Here is a 13,075-nt window from a genome sequence, read left to right as displayed (position 1 = left end):
TTACAATATCTGAAGACAGCCAAAGCTCAGTCTTCCAGACAGCTTCGCTGGGCTCTGTTTCTGGCTGAGTTTGACTTTATAATTACTTATCGACCAGGCAGTAAAAATGGAAAAGCAGATGCTCTCTCCCGGATGGGAGTAGATGAACATTTGACCAATCCAGAACCAATACCCATAATCCCAGAACAAATGATTTTGGGTTTGGTCAGCGCTCAATCCTTTGAAGACATCAAGACTACAGTCAAATCACTCCTAAATCCGGCCGATGTGCAGGACTGGCAATAAAAGGGAAAAGAATTCTCAGTGGATCAAGACCTACCATATTTCCGAGGACGATTGTACTTGCCCTGTGAGAAAATACAAAAACAAGTAATCTCCTGTTATCACGACTCTCTAATGGAGGGTCACCCTGGCATTACCAAAACCATGGAAAAGATCAAAAGACATTTCTGGTGACCATCATGGAAGAAGGATATTAGAGACTTTGTAATCTCCTGCGGTGTGTGTGCCCAGAATAAAAGTCAGAAGGAGAAACCAGCAGGCCTATTACACCCATTAGACATCCCTCCCTGTCCATGGCATACCCTGTCCATGGATTTCATCACGGACTTACCTCCATGCTCAGGGTATAAAACCATTTTAGTAGTCGTGGATCTATTCTCCAAGCTGGCTCACTTCATTCCCCTGAAGGGCCTACCTTCAGCTTCAGTATTGGCCCGAGAATTCTTAGAAAACATCGTTCGGTTACACGGTTTTCCCTCGGTTTTGGTCTCCGATAGGGGAAGTCAATTCATCTCCCACTTTTGGCGAAGTTGCTGTCGTCTAGCCCAAATTGATGTAAGACTTTCAACCAGTCACCATCCCCAAACTGACGGACAAACCGAGAGGACAAATCAGACTTTAGAGCAATATCTACGTTGCATGCTCCAACAAACTGAAAACCCTTGGAAGGATATTCTTTGGATCGCTGAATACGCTTACAACAATTCGACTCATTCTGGAACCGGGAAGACTCCCTTCTTCCTATTATACGGACACCATCCTAGAACCTCTAACCTGGATCCTCCCCAAGAATTCGAAACACCTGCTGTGGATTACTTGCACTCGGAGATCACTCGAGCTTTTAAGGAAGCCACTGCCCATCTGCAAAGAGCTAAAGCTCAATTCAAAAAAGGAGCAGATCGACACCGTAAAGAGGCCCCTCACTACGCAGTAGGAGACCAGGTCTGGTTATCCACTAAGCACCTGCCTCTAAAAGGACCCCGCACCTTCATCCCAAGATACCTTGGACCCTATCTCATCTCTGCCATAGTTAATCCGGTGGCTGTCAAATTGGAATTACCTGCGCATATGAAAATACATTCAGTCTTTCATGTCTCCTTATTAAAACCAGTACAACCAGGAACCCGATTGACTAAACTCCCAGAACCTGTTTTGGTAGAAGGAGAACTTGAATTCGAAGTAAAGAACATCCTAGACTCCAAAATCACCAAATCTAAATTATATTACCTGATTGATTGGAAAGGATACGGCCCCCAGGAAAGAGCTTGGGAACCCTCAGAATATGTCCACGCACCTCGTCTTGTCAAGAAATTCCATCTGATTCACCCCGACAAGTCAAAACCCCCGGAGAAGACCCACTTAGGAGGGGCCTTGAGGGGGGGTGCTGTCATGATCACTGCTTCCAAGGAGCCAGGACCAGCCCAACGTCCTTGGAAGCAGGCCCCTAATCCTAAGCCTAGGCACCAGCCGGTCCCTACTGGGACCTTTTGGACCTTGTCCTGGCGCCGGTGGCACCAGGCTCATCAAAGCCATCGGTCCCGGCACTGGAAGCGCCGGGCTCATAATATGTGTGAAGATGCTTGGGTGGACTTACCTGCAGCAGACCATGCTGCTTACTTACCAGCTACATAGGAATCCTCTGTAAGCCGGAACTATTTTCTTACCTGGGTGGGGCAAGCTCCACGCCCTGGATACAACACTGGAACTCTTCTGGAACAGGAACTCTTTTCTTACCTAGGCGGGGCCGTGGAGGAAGACGCCTCATCACTCCTAGGCTATTTAAACCACACCCGATTGATGAAGCGTGCTTCGCGTTATTCTGCATCTGCAGCAGACCGCTCACCGAGTCTGTTCCAGCTTTTCTTCTTCCGATCCTGTACCTGCAAGAACAATACTTACCATTCCAGTATCCAGTCTTCAGCAGCGCCTGTAAAAGACAAGAAACAACAGGTTAGCACGACGACTTCACATGCAACGCATTCCTTACCTGGTCCATCAGCAGCGACCATTTCTTCAAGCTGCACCTCCGCCTGTGGAGACAAAAGCATAGTTATTACTTACCGGCAATCCGCGAATTCCGGATGTTTTCAACACTGCAACCCAGCATCTGAAAGACAAAAGAAGAGACATTAGACAGGTATTTACTTACGCCCATCGCGCTCTCTACAATAGAGCGCCTGCAACCACTCCGGCATTTTCCATCACCTCTTCAGCACGAACTCACAGCTGTGAAGGAAAGAGACAGTTAAAGCGCTTGCATATACTCACGCATTTCCAAGCGCTTCTTTTCAAGGCTCTGGCTCCAGCTTTGGCTCTCTTCTTACCATCTTCTAACGCTAGAGCCCTGCAAAACAAATAGAACAAAGCATTATTCCGAGCCCTGTTCAATACTTACGTGTCCACGCACCTAAAGACTATATGGACTAGAAGGTGTCCGGAAACTCACCGCTCGTGCTGTTAACGGCGGTTGCGATCCTCTGATGTTAAGAGGCCTACGTTTCACCCAGTGAAGGAACTGGCAACGGCACCCTGCACCAGACGCAGATGGAGAGCCCAGCATTCACCTATCTAAGGTGAGCACGTTTACCTGGGGACTCTACGGAGAAGCTTAGACGAAAGAGAGAGAGAGAGAGAGAGAGAGAGAGAGAGAGAGAGAGAGAGAGAAGGACACTCAATTGCCCAGATCTTTAACCCCATATATTCTTTCATCTGCAGAAATCTCACCCTTCGAGTTCGACACACAGTGCGAAGAGGCTCAGCCCCAGAAGCCAATCGAGTCCTGCACATCACTTTTCGAGTCACAGACTTCTTCCTGCCTAGACCAGCACCTCTGTGGGAATCAGGTTAGCGTTACAAGGGTGCAGGGCAGCATGGAACACAGAAGGAGATACTACTACAGACACAGCTCAAGGACTTTGTGTTCCATCCATCTTCCCTGGAGATACCGTCCTTGTGAGGAATCATACAAGGAAAAAGTGGGACGAGCCAAGGTTAACGGTCCCTCACGGTGGAGGACTGCACTCCATCCGCAGTAAAACTACAAGGCAGGAGAGCTTGGATTTTTCTCTGTGATATAAAACCCTACATCGGAGAAGGCTCCCTGCCTGCAACCCAACAAGAGGAATCGACGAGCGATGGGGAAGAACCACAGCACGTGCACACGAGATCCATGATGAGGAAGAAGGACGCATGACTAGCAGAACAAAGATAAAGAACTTTTGTGCAAGTTGTGGCTTAAATTTAGACATTTCCTCTGAGCAAAAAAGGGGATAAGGACATAAAAAACGGACACTCTGTGCATCCTAGTGGCAGGGTGAAGAAGAAAAGTGCACACATAAGCCACAACACAGTTTGATGACTTTGAACTTTGAACTGAGGCATACCTAAGCCTTAATGAGAAAAGAATATGCCAATGTTGACCGAGGACACTTACATTGGAAGCAACTACAGTATCCCGACTCATTCTACACCAAGACCCTATTCGGACTCACCTATGGTGTCCCGCAGTAGCGGATGTGGTCACCTATTTTGATCTAGTGCTGAGATCGTACTCTTCATTGGTGGGAAGGCTCACCAATGTCACTGACTTGCTTCAAGATCCTGAAAATGAAAAGACAATAAAGAGATTGCTTTCCGTTATTGCCGAACAATTTCTCTTACTTCCTGAGTACAGTGAGAAGGAACCAAATGTCTCAAACACAGACGGAAATAAATGAGCTTATCAACACATTGTTCTTTTGAATAATCGAAGATTGTCCAACTCTTGTTGGGAGAACAACAGATACACTCACGTTTCTTTTAGATCCAGCAAATGCAGAGCACCTAGGCCATCTCCTAAATAAGGTAGTGATCCTAGTCGCACTCCACGCGACCGGACAATGCAGACATTGTTTACATTAAAGAGAAAGTATACAATCCTGAAAAAATCAGCAAAACAGGACGGATGTCCCTGTCACTAGAAGACAGCAGGTGTCATGATGCCTACCCCCGGGCATCCGGATCAAGCCCATCAGCCCCGGGAGCAGGCATCCAGATATTTATTAAAACCCCAGCAGCCCCGGCTAGGGGCTGTCTGGGTTCAGTCCTGGTGCCTTAGGTACCAGGCTCATAATAGAAATCAGTCCTGGCGCCATAGGCGCCAGGATCATAGGCATTACTTACCTCATGCAGACCATGCTGCAACTGAATCCAAGCCAACGTGAGGCTTGGATGGGACTATTTTGTTACAGGGACTATTTTTTACTCGGGTGTGGTTCTGGGGAACTTCTTACCTGGAACTAGTTTTGAGGCTATTTAAACCACGCCCGATCAGCAACACACACTTCGCGTTATTCTGCATCCAGCAGCGTAACGCTCACCGTGCCTGCAGTCAGCATCCAGTCTTCAGCCACGCCCGTCTCGAATCCAGAGCTCCTAGCAAAAGAGGAAACAAGAAGGAAAGGTTAGAACACCAACCTTATTTCAATTCCTAGCTGATTCCGGACCCATCACGTCTTCGAACTTGAAAAGGACATTATTTCTGCACCCGTCTCATCGCCAGCTGCAGCGCCGTGCCATACTCACCAGTCCTCACAGCATTTTTCGATCCGGCGCTGCCTCCATCATTTTCTTCGCCGAACTCCAGCACCTGGGGGAAAACAAAGAAACAACAAGGTGAGGTAAGAGAGCCGACCAATACAATCTCTTACCACCATAGGCTTACCTGATTTACCACCGGAGGCATTACCCTTTAATACGCCTCATCTTCATTTGCCGCACCTATAAAGGGAGAAAACAACAAGTTAAACTCATGCAACTTTTACCGGACAGTGTTGGGTAATACAGACTCTTACCTGAACGCCATCTGCTGCCTCCAAGCAATATTCTTTTGAACCAGCTGCAATTCAACAAGGGAATGGAATAAGAGTGATCATCGGACATATTGAACTCTTTGAACTTTATAAACCTCAGAGTCAATATTCCTCCGGAACTCCTCCAGCACATTCAAACCAGTGAAGTAACTGGTATCTACGCGCCCCTGCATGCCATACACGATGGGGAGCTCATCATTTAAAAACATAAGGTGAAGTTACTAAAAGGGGATATCGGAGGTGACAAGAGGGGAGAACGAGAACAGTGGGAGGGGCCATCACTAAAATCCACGGGTGGCTAAATCCCTTTCTCCATCTGCAGGAGAATACTTGTACGGATCAAGCAGATGGGATTAGGCGGGTCAGTCCAGACAGTCATCTCGGCACTACGCATCACGTTGGTGGAGACCGCAGCTGTCCGGGTCCGATCAACGCCACTGTGGGAACCAGGTGAGCGTAACAGCAGGCTAGCTCACAATGTCCTTTTTTGCCTAGTCACTGACTTTCCAGAGCTAGTGGGGAGACCGATCGATGTTGACGTCCTCACATTTATCAGAGATCCAGCTAATGCTGCACAGATGGGAATGCTCTTGCATGGAATCGTGTTACAGATAGAGCTCTCGAACCATCAACAGAACTATCTGAGGAGATTCTAAAAGCCTTCCGCCAAGGGACAGATCAAGGAAGCAGTGTCAAGAACTTCACTTACTAAATTTTGTTGTTATTTTGTCCCTATTTCCTTATACTGACCTGCATACAATATGTCATCAGGACTGAAGCAAATCCGAGGAGTGGATTGGGAGCTTACTTACTTTGAACATGCACAGTAAAAGATTTACTGAGGTGTTAGTTGATTTGATTTTTCCCATAGTCTAGCAAAGGAACTGTACCCTGAGATAAGATACAACTCAGCATTCACAACAGGGGGGACACTTGGGGAACACCTGACACACTTAAACACAGAACTTGAAAGACGATATTGGTTAAGGGAATACAATAAAATTGACATTTGGTGAATGATCGAGATGGGGGTCCAGAGCAGCAATCACGCTTCTCTGGAAGTAAATGCTGCCGCTTGACATCCAGGGGCATAATGTATTTATGTATCATATTCATCATTGTTTTACTGTCATTAACGATTAGAACTGCTTTTTTTATTGGTGCCCAAAGCGTTCCAATTCCAGTGCACCCACCTAATGATGCACGCATGAAACCCACAAAAACACCCAGACCTTACATAGTCATTCCAGTCCCTAGAAGATCTGAAGGTGGAGTGAATGAACTTTAAATGGATGTGTGTAGCAATGATACACACACACTTGTGGTAAAAAACAAAGAGAAAAGCCAGAAACAGGGTCGGCAAGGAATGAATGAAGAAAGGTTACTGCAACCGCACGCATGCAAACACTGAATGCATACAAAACAGGCCTAGTGTCAATGACTGCAAAACCACAAGCCAGGACAGTAGAGAAGAAGAGATTGCTTGCCACAAGAAACTCCACAACAGACATTGTGGAAAGACAAGAGGAATCGGAAAAGAAACCAACAGAAATGATAATGATAACCACTCCTGAGACAACACTGAGGGGGACAAAGACAAACTCAATGAAGATCTCCCAAGCACAACTGATAGTAGACGCAGCATGGCTGTCCTTAGCCAGAGAAAGGAAAAGACTAGAGGAATTGAAGAATAAAACCCCAGAGACAGTAGTAACAAACATATATGTTCCAAGACAAGGGACAAGTACAAGTTCTACAACACAACCACAAACCGGACCAGCGTCAGGATGGTTGGAATGGGCATTTGTAACCAGCAGAAGAAGGATGCATGAAGAGAGGGAAAGAGCTGCCAGATGTTTGTCCACTCAAATGGCGCAGATGAGGAAGCCTGCCCCATGGACCAGGATACCTGAGAATCCTCCAGCAAGAAAGAGCCACAAAGATGCATTAAGGGATGTAGTTATAGCAAACTACAGAAGAACACTAAGAATCAAGAGAAGTATGCATGGAGATGACAATGAACTGAAAGATTACCTGGACAGCACATCACATTTGGGAAACAACATTTGGTACCAGCATATGAAAGAAGTTGGACGATGAAATTAGAAGGGGAATGCTTTGTTTGTGCACTCCTACCATACAGTATGGGGAAATCCAAGATCGTCGTAGCTGTAGAAATCGATGTCCAGACAGCACACTGTCTGTCACACATAGCAATTTGCAAGACCAGAGGCCAGTTCATGGGTAGTGATGCCTCATTAATATGGGCAACTGAGAATCCTGGAGTTAAAGGACCAGGAATAAGATGGGAAGTGAACCCGAGATTAAATGTCCAAGGAGAAACTCCAGAGGAAGCTCGCAAGTGGAAGAATAGAGCGCAAATGCAGATTTGGGGAACAGTGCTTTCACCAGATGGATGGGAAAAAGGAGTGATGATTTGCAGAGCCTAGGTGATCACTAGACTCTACAAAGAAACTGTTGACATCGTGCAGAATATCTGCAAGCTAGTATGGCCTAAACTTGCAAAACTATTGAAATGGGTCAAAGACAGAGGAGGACCCTTGCAGATAGTGCCACTAGAAAGCCCAAAATTCAGCTTAAGGAATAATGGCACAAGAAAGATAGGAGAGAATCAGAACTGTGGGCGAGTTTTTGATGCTCCAGGAATGGTGCATGGAACTGCAGTAATTATTGATCATTATTGGGCATACGGATCCAAGGCATACATCAGACTGCCAAGAGACTGGGGAGGTATATGCACAATAGTGAATGTCCATGTTCCAGCACTGGTGATCCCAAAAAGTGACCTGAATATTGACAGTTTCCCGAAAGCAGATGCTCACCTGAGGAAGAAGAGATTGGTGGAACTAATAACTCGGATGAAGAGAGAGAATTACTTCACTGCTAAATCAGAAGAAGCTTTTCATGCAATCCCATATGAACACAGGCTGTTCAGCCTCACCTCATCAGTGTTCACAATGATTTTTATGCCAAGAATCCAAGTTGGAGTAAATACTAAATGGTTGCAGATACCCAGATGGGAGTTACTGCAGACTATCAATATGACCATAAAAGGATTCAATGCGATCAAGGAAGAGCTAAGAGCCATCCGACTGATGACTCTCCAGAACAGATATGTCCTTGACATGATCACAGCCATGGAGGGGGAATCATGTTGCACATTTATACCATCTCATGATGAGGAGAATGGAACCTTAACAGAGGCCATACGTATGCTGACAAACCTGCAGAACCAAATGATCAATGAAACTGACAAGGTTGATGATGACAGTTGGTTTGGATCACTGTTTTCATGGGTTCCACAATGGATGTCAGATGCATTCAAGTTCCTGGGAGCCCTGCTAGTGATGATATTGCTAGGATTTTGTGTCATCAAGATAATAATCTCGCAATGCCAGAAGACTGCGAAGAAAGCCCTAGGGATGAAGATCATGACTGATGTCCAGCTAGGATGGAAGCCCAAAGACCTGACTGATGAAGAAATAAGAGACTTTGTGAAGACCAGCATTCACACACCAGAAGGAACAAAGTTTCTCTATCCCAGAAAGCACAGAAAGGATGTGGGAAGATGGGTTTATTGCAGCCCAAATGGACAATGTCAATTTATGACTTGGAATAAAGATGAACATGTAAGAACAGCAGGAGGCTTGAAAGGAGTAATACAAATATGGACTCCAAAGAGACACTTCTTCAAACCATCATGTATAGACCCCAAAGGTGAAGAAGGAATGAACCCAGGCGATGGAATAAAGATAAATACAGAAGAATCGAGAAAGTTGACTCCAAAGACGGAGGTGAAAGTGGTCGATGAATCGCCTAGAGCGGGGTAGTGTAGAGGAGGTCCCAAATAAAACTTGCACCCCAGTCACCCATCTTCCAGTACCAGGAACGTTAACACCAAAATATGTGACATATGATGAGCAGATAAATCAGCAGAGAGCCGCAGTAGGGCTCTGCCCAGTACCTATCAGAAGAGCAACACCTATTGAAGTACCAATACCAAGAAAACCATGGACAGTGAGGTATCCATTAAGGAAACCTCACCAGCAAATGAGACGAAATGAAGATGCCTAAGTACAGTCCCGGAAGAAACCAAAAAGGTCTTAATGGAAGACGAATGGTGACGTCACGAGGACCCGGAATGACATCCAGAGACGAAAAGCCATGAATAAGGATGTCGTGAACCTAAAGGGGAGAACGATGTTGAAATACAAAGAAGCTTAAGCTGTAAACAGGATGAAGATAATCAACCAGCTAACAATTGTACATACGCTTACAACCGCAAGAAAGCTAAGAAAACGAAGCAGCTTGCAGATGCTAAGTAGAAGAATAGTGCGGCAAGTGCCATTATACATAATCTACCTCAAAACGAAGAACAGTATTATAAGTGTAATTTCCACTTTGCAAGAAGCAGAATCAACCCAGGTTACTAAAGGCCGAATGAGCAGGGATTCATATTCTAACAAAACGAGAAGAGAAGGCTGAATCGAAACTCGGCAGATGCAACTTGTGCCAGGAGTACCAAGGTCATACCAATAGAAGGAACAAACAGTAGCTACATATAATTGAAATTTAAGAACAGAATATCCTGTCTCTGAAAGGTCAAGATAAGGAAGCGTAGGCAGGTGGCAAGCCGAATAAGAATCAAATGCACAAATTGAGAGAAACTAGGCATATTCACGGTGTCTGCATCACGTGACCATCCGAGCGAGGAGAAGCATGAGTTCACACCTACGCTTGGAATCCGCTCAGGAAGAGATATCAGAACTTTCCTAGACAGAAGATGCAGTTTCGAGGCCAACAACACTAACATAATTGACACATAGTTGTTGAAGTGATGATTGATTGTAACCTTAATTGGAGAAAGGCCGGGAAATGGAGCGGCACCCTGCACCTGGCTGACCATTTTGCATGCTGCTAAGCAAAGTGGAAATTTATGCATGGGGTTGGTGCCAACCCAATCACAATGGACCAAATAATCTAGGGTCCTATAGTTAATAGAACCAATGGAACGTCGTACTTTTAGTGATGTCTACAGTAGTCATCCTTGAAGGAAGGGCTTAGACACCCGGCTGACAGTCTTTACCCAATCCCCTCACTCTGTTGCCATATACAGATATAGTACCTATATTAACGTTAGCTTTTCCTAACCAATAGAATTACATGTTAACGTTTGAGTGTTACACATCAATGATGACGAGTTTTCAGTATAAATTCTATGATTTTTATGAAGTTCATGACTCCCTGTTTTTCGTACTTGTTATTAAACTGACTCCCTTTGCCAAACCATTGAGTTGTCCTTATTGATTGGTGTTGGAGTAATAAATCTGCACCCCATCCATCTCAAGGGTGCAGCTATCTCAACCTACAGTACTTTTGGAACGCCTTCTCTGCGTCGATAGACATTAAAACAGGACAGTCCTCTCTTTCGTGGACATCAGCTATTAGGTCAAGAGCTTTGCTAACATTGTCCCCACCCTGCCCCTGATATAGCCCACCTGGTCTGTATGAACTAGCTGGGGAAGAATTTGGGCCAGACGGCAAGCAAGAATGCTTGCGTAGATCTTTGCATCTACGTTTATGAGTGATATAGGGTGGTAGGATGCACATTCAGTAATATCTTTGCCTTCTTGAGGAACTACAATAATTCTCAATTCAGTGAATGACTGTGGAGTCTGGCTAGTATCTAAGATTGAATTGAAGAGTTTGACTAGAAAGGGAACTAGCGAATTCCTATTAGCTTTGTAAAAAGCGGGAGTATACCCAACCTGTCCTGGCGCCGACCCTGCTTTCATCTTGCTAATGGCTGTTTGGATTTCTTCTGTTGTGATCGGGGCGTTTAACATGTTGCGATTTGCCTGCAAGATCGGTGTGTGGGCGAATCTTGACATATAGCGCGCAATATCACTCTCAGTGTCCTCCCCTTCAGCTGTGTATAGGGTTGTACAGAGCATTGCAAAGCGCCATGTAATTTCGCGAGAATCGGATGGGGCTATACCTGTTTCATTTTTGATTTTGGGGACCGCCCTTTCTGCCCTCTGTTTGCACAGGTGATTGGCCAACATGGTGTGTGCCTTGTCGCCCCTTTTGTAATATTTCTGCTTTAAATATCGCAGTTCTGTTAGCAACTTGCCCTGCCATATGTCTCTCAGGTCTTTTCGGAGCGCAGAGGTCAAATTCCTTGCACGTGATCTCGGCTTTCAGTTCCTTCTCCCTTTTCAACCTGATCCCATTCCTGTGTGCTCCCTCTGTCATCAGGATACCCTGAATTGTGGCTTTTGCCGCTTCCCATACTGTGTTCAGTGGCAGTTCACCCGTGTCATTCACCGCAAAGTAGTCTTTTATTGCTTCTGTTAAGGTTTCTTTAAATAACAGGTCTTTACAGAGGGTATCATTACAGAGCCATCTGCGCTCTGTATAGACAGGTGGGTCGAGGTCTAGTTGTAACCCACATAATTCATGAACGGACCAGGCCACTATCTCAGTGGTTGCAGCTAATATTGTGCCCTCATTCTCAGCTTCGATTAAGAGATAATCTATTCTGGAGTAGGTGAGGTTGGGGGGAATAAAAAGAGAAAGCTCTCACCTTAGGGTGTGCCGTACGCCCGGTATCTATTAAGTGGTTTGCCCGCAGTAAGCCTAAGATTCTCTCCCCGTTGAGCTACATGGTGGATTTGCCCCCTGTCTCATAGAATCCCAATCTAAACTAGGGTCCGCTATGATGTTGAGACCGCCACCACACACTAGTGCGCCTTCCTTCCAACTGTCTAAAAAATCAAACCGGGACTCGCCGAAGTGTAGCTGGTTTTGGTTAGGTGCATAAGCAGGACAAAGTGTGACTGTGCGCAATCTTATTCTCCCCTTTAATGCTAGGTACCTCCCTTCCTCCTCCCTTTGTATGGGGTCTATTTGGAGGCCCAGCGATTTCCTGTATATAATGCCGACTCCTCCCTTCTTTTGACCGCCCGAAGCCCACAGTGTGCCCTTTTATGTCGCAACTTACAATCCTAAATTCCTTCCCTTGCGCAAACATTGTTTCCTGCACAAATAATGCATCCAGTTTGGAGAGTTTAAATTCCCTTGCTAACATTAAATGCTTATGCAGTGAATTTAAGCCCTTGACATTGAGGGACCCAAATTTTATCCCGTCAAGTAGTGCTATGTTGGTTTATTGATTTTCGCGTTTTAACCCCTTTATGGTAGAATAATTTGGTGTAAGGTACTGTCGTGTGCATCTAATATCTGATGTTGACTAGTGCATGAGGTCGAGCTTGTGCCCTTTTGACGGTGACTAAGTGTTTCACTCCTTTCTCCCGGTGCGTGAGCCCTCCCTCCCCTTGCCCACAATAAATGCCCTCTTGGCATTCCTCTACACCTGAGACGCCCTTAGAAAAGAAGGGCCTCACTCCAGGGACCCCTCTCCAGGCGGTTATAATAAACTTTAACAACTTAGAAGATTTGGTGGTGGGGCCATCCTCAATCACTGTCACAAACATTTTGATCCTTCTTGTGTACCTTAATTGTACAAGCTTTCCTATCTCACTCGAAAAACATGTAAACTAAAGCTGGGCAACTACTGTTGGCTTAGAACCGTCCCCAGGGGGCTAGGCTTTCAGGGCATATTATATTGTTTATACTTTCTAGTTCCTGGGGCTCGGCCCATCCTCGTTGAAGAAGGTATGGTTTAATGCATCAGTGCCCCAGGTTTTCTTGCTGTCTCTCTGTTGGCGCCTAACGTGCCTGCTTGTAGGCCATCCAGCACTGTTTGGGGTTCCACCTCTGTAGTCCCTCGGTAGCGCTCACCTCCATGTTCAAAGCTTAACGCGAAAGGAAATCCCCATCGATAGCGGATTTCATGCTCCTGCAACCAGGCCGTCAGTGGCCGGCAGCTTAGGTCTTGAAATATTTTAACCCTCGATCCC

This window comes from Ambystoma mexicanum, chromosome 6p, assembly GCF_040938575.1.
Source record: "Ambystoma mexicanum isolate Mex_15411 chromosome 6p, UKY_AmexF1_1, whole genome shotgun sequence".
NCBI lineage: Eukaryota > Metazoa > Chordata > Amphibia > Caudata > Ambystomatidae > Ambystoma > Ambystoma mexicanum.
The sequence above is the reverse complement of the archived record's forward strand: the minus strand, read 5'-3'. Positions refer to the sequence as shown.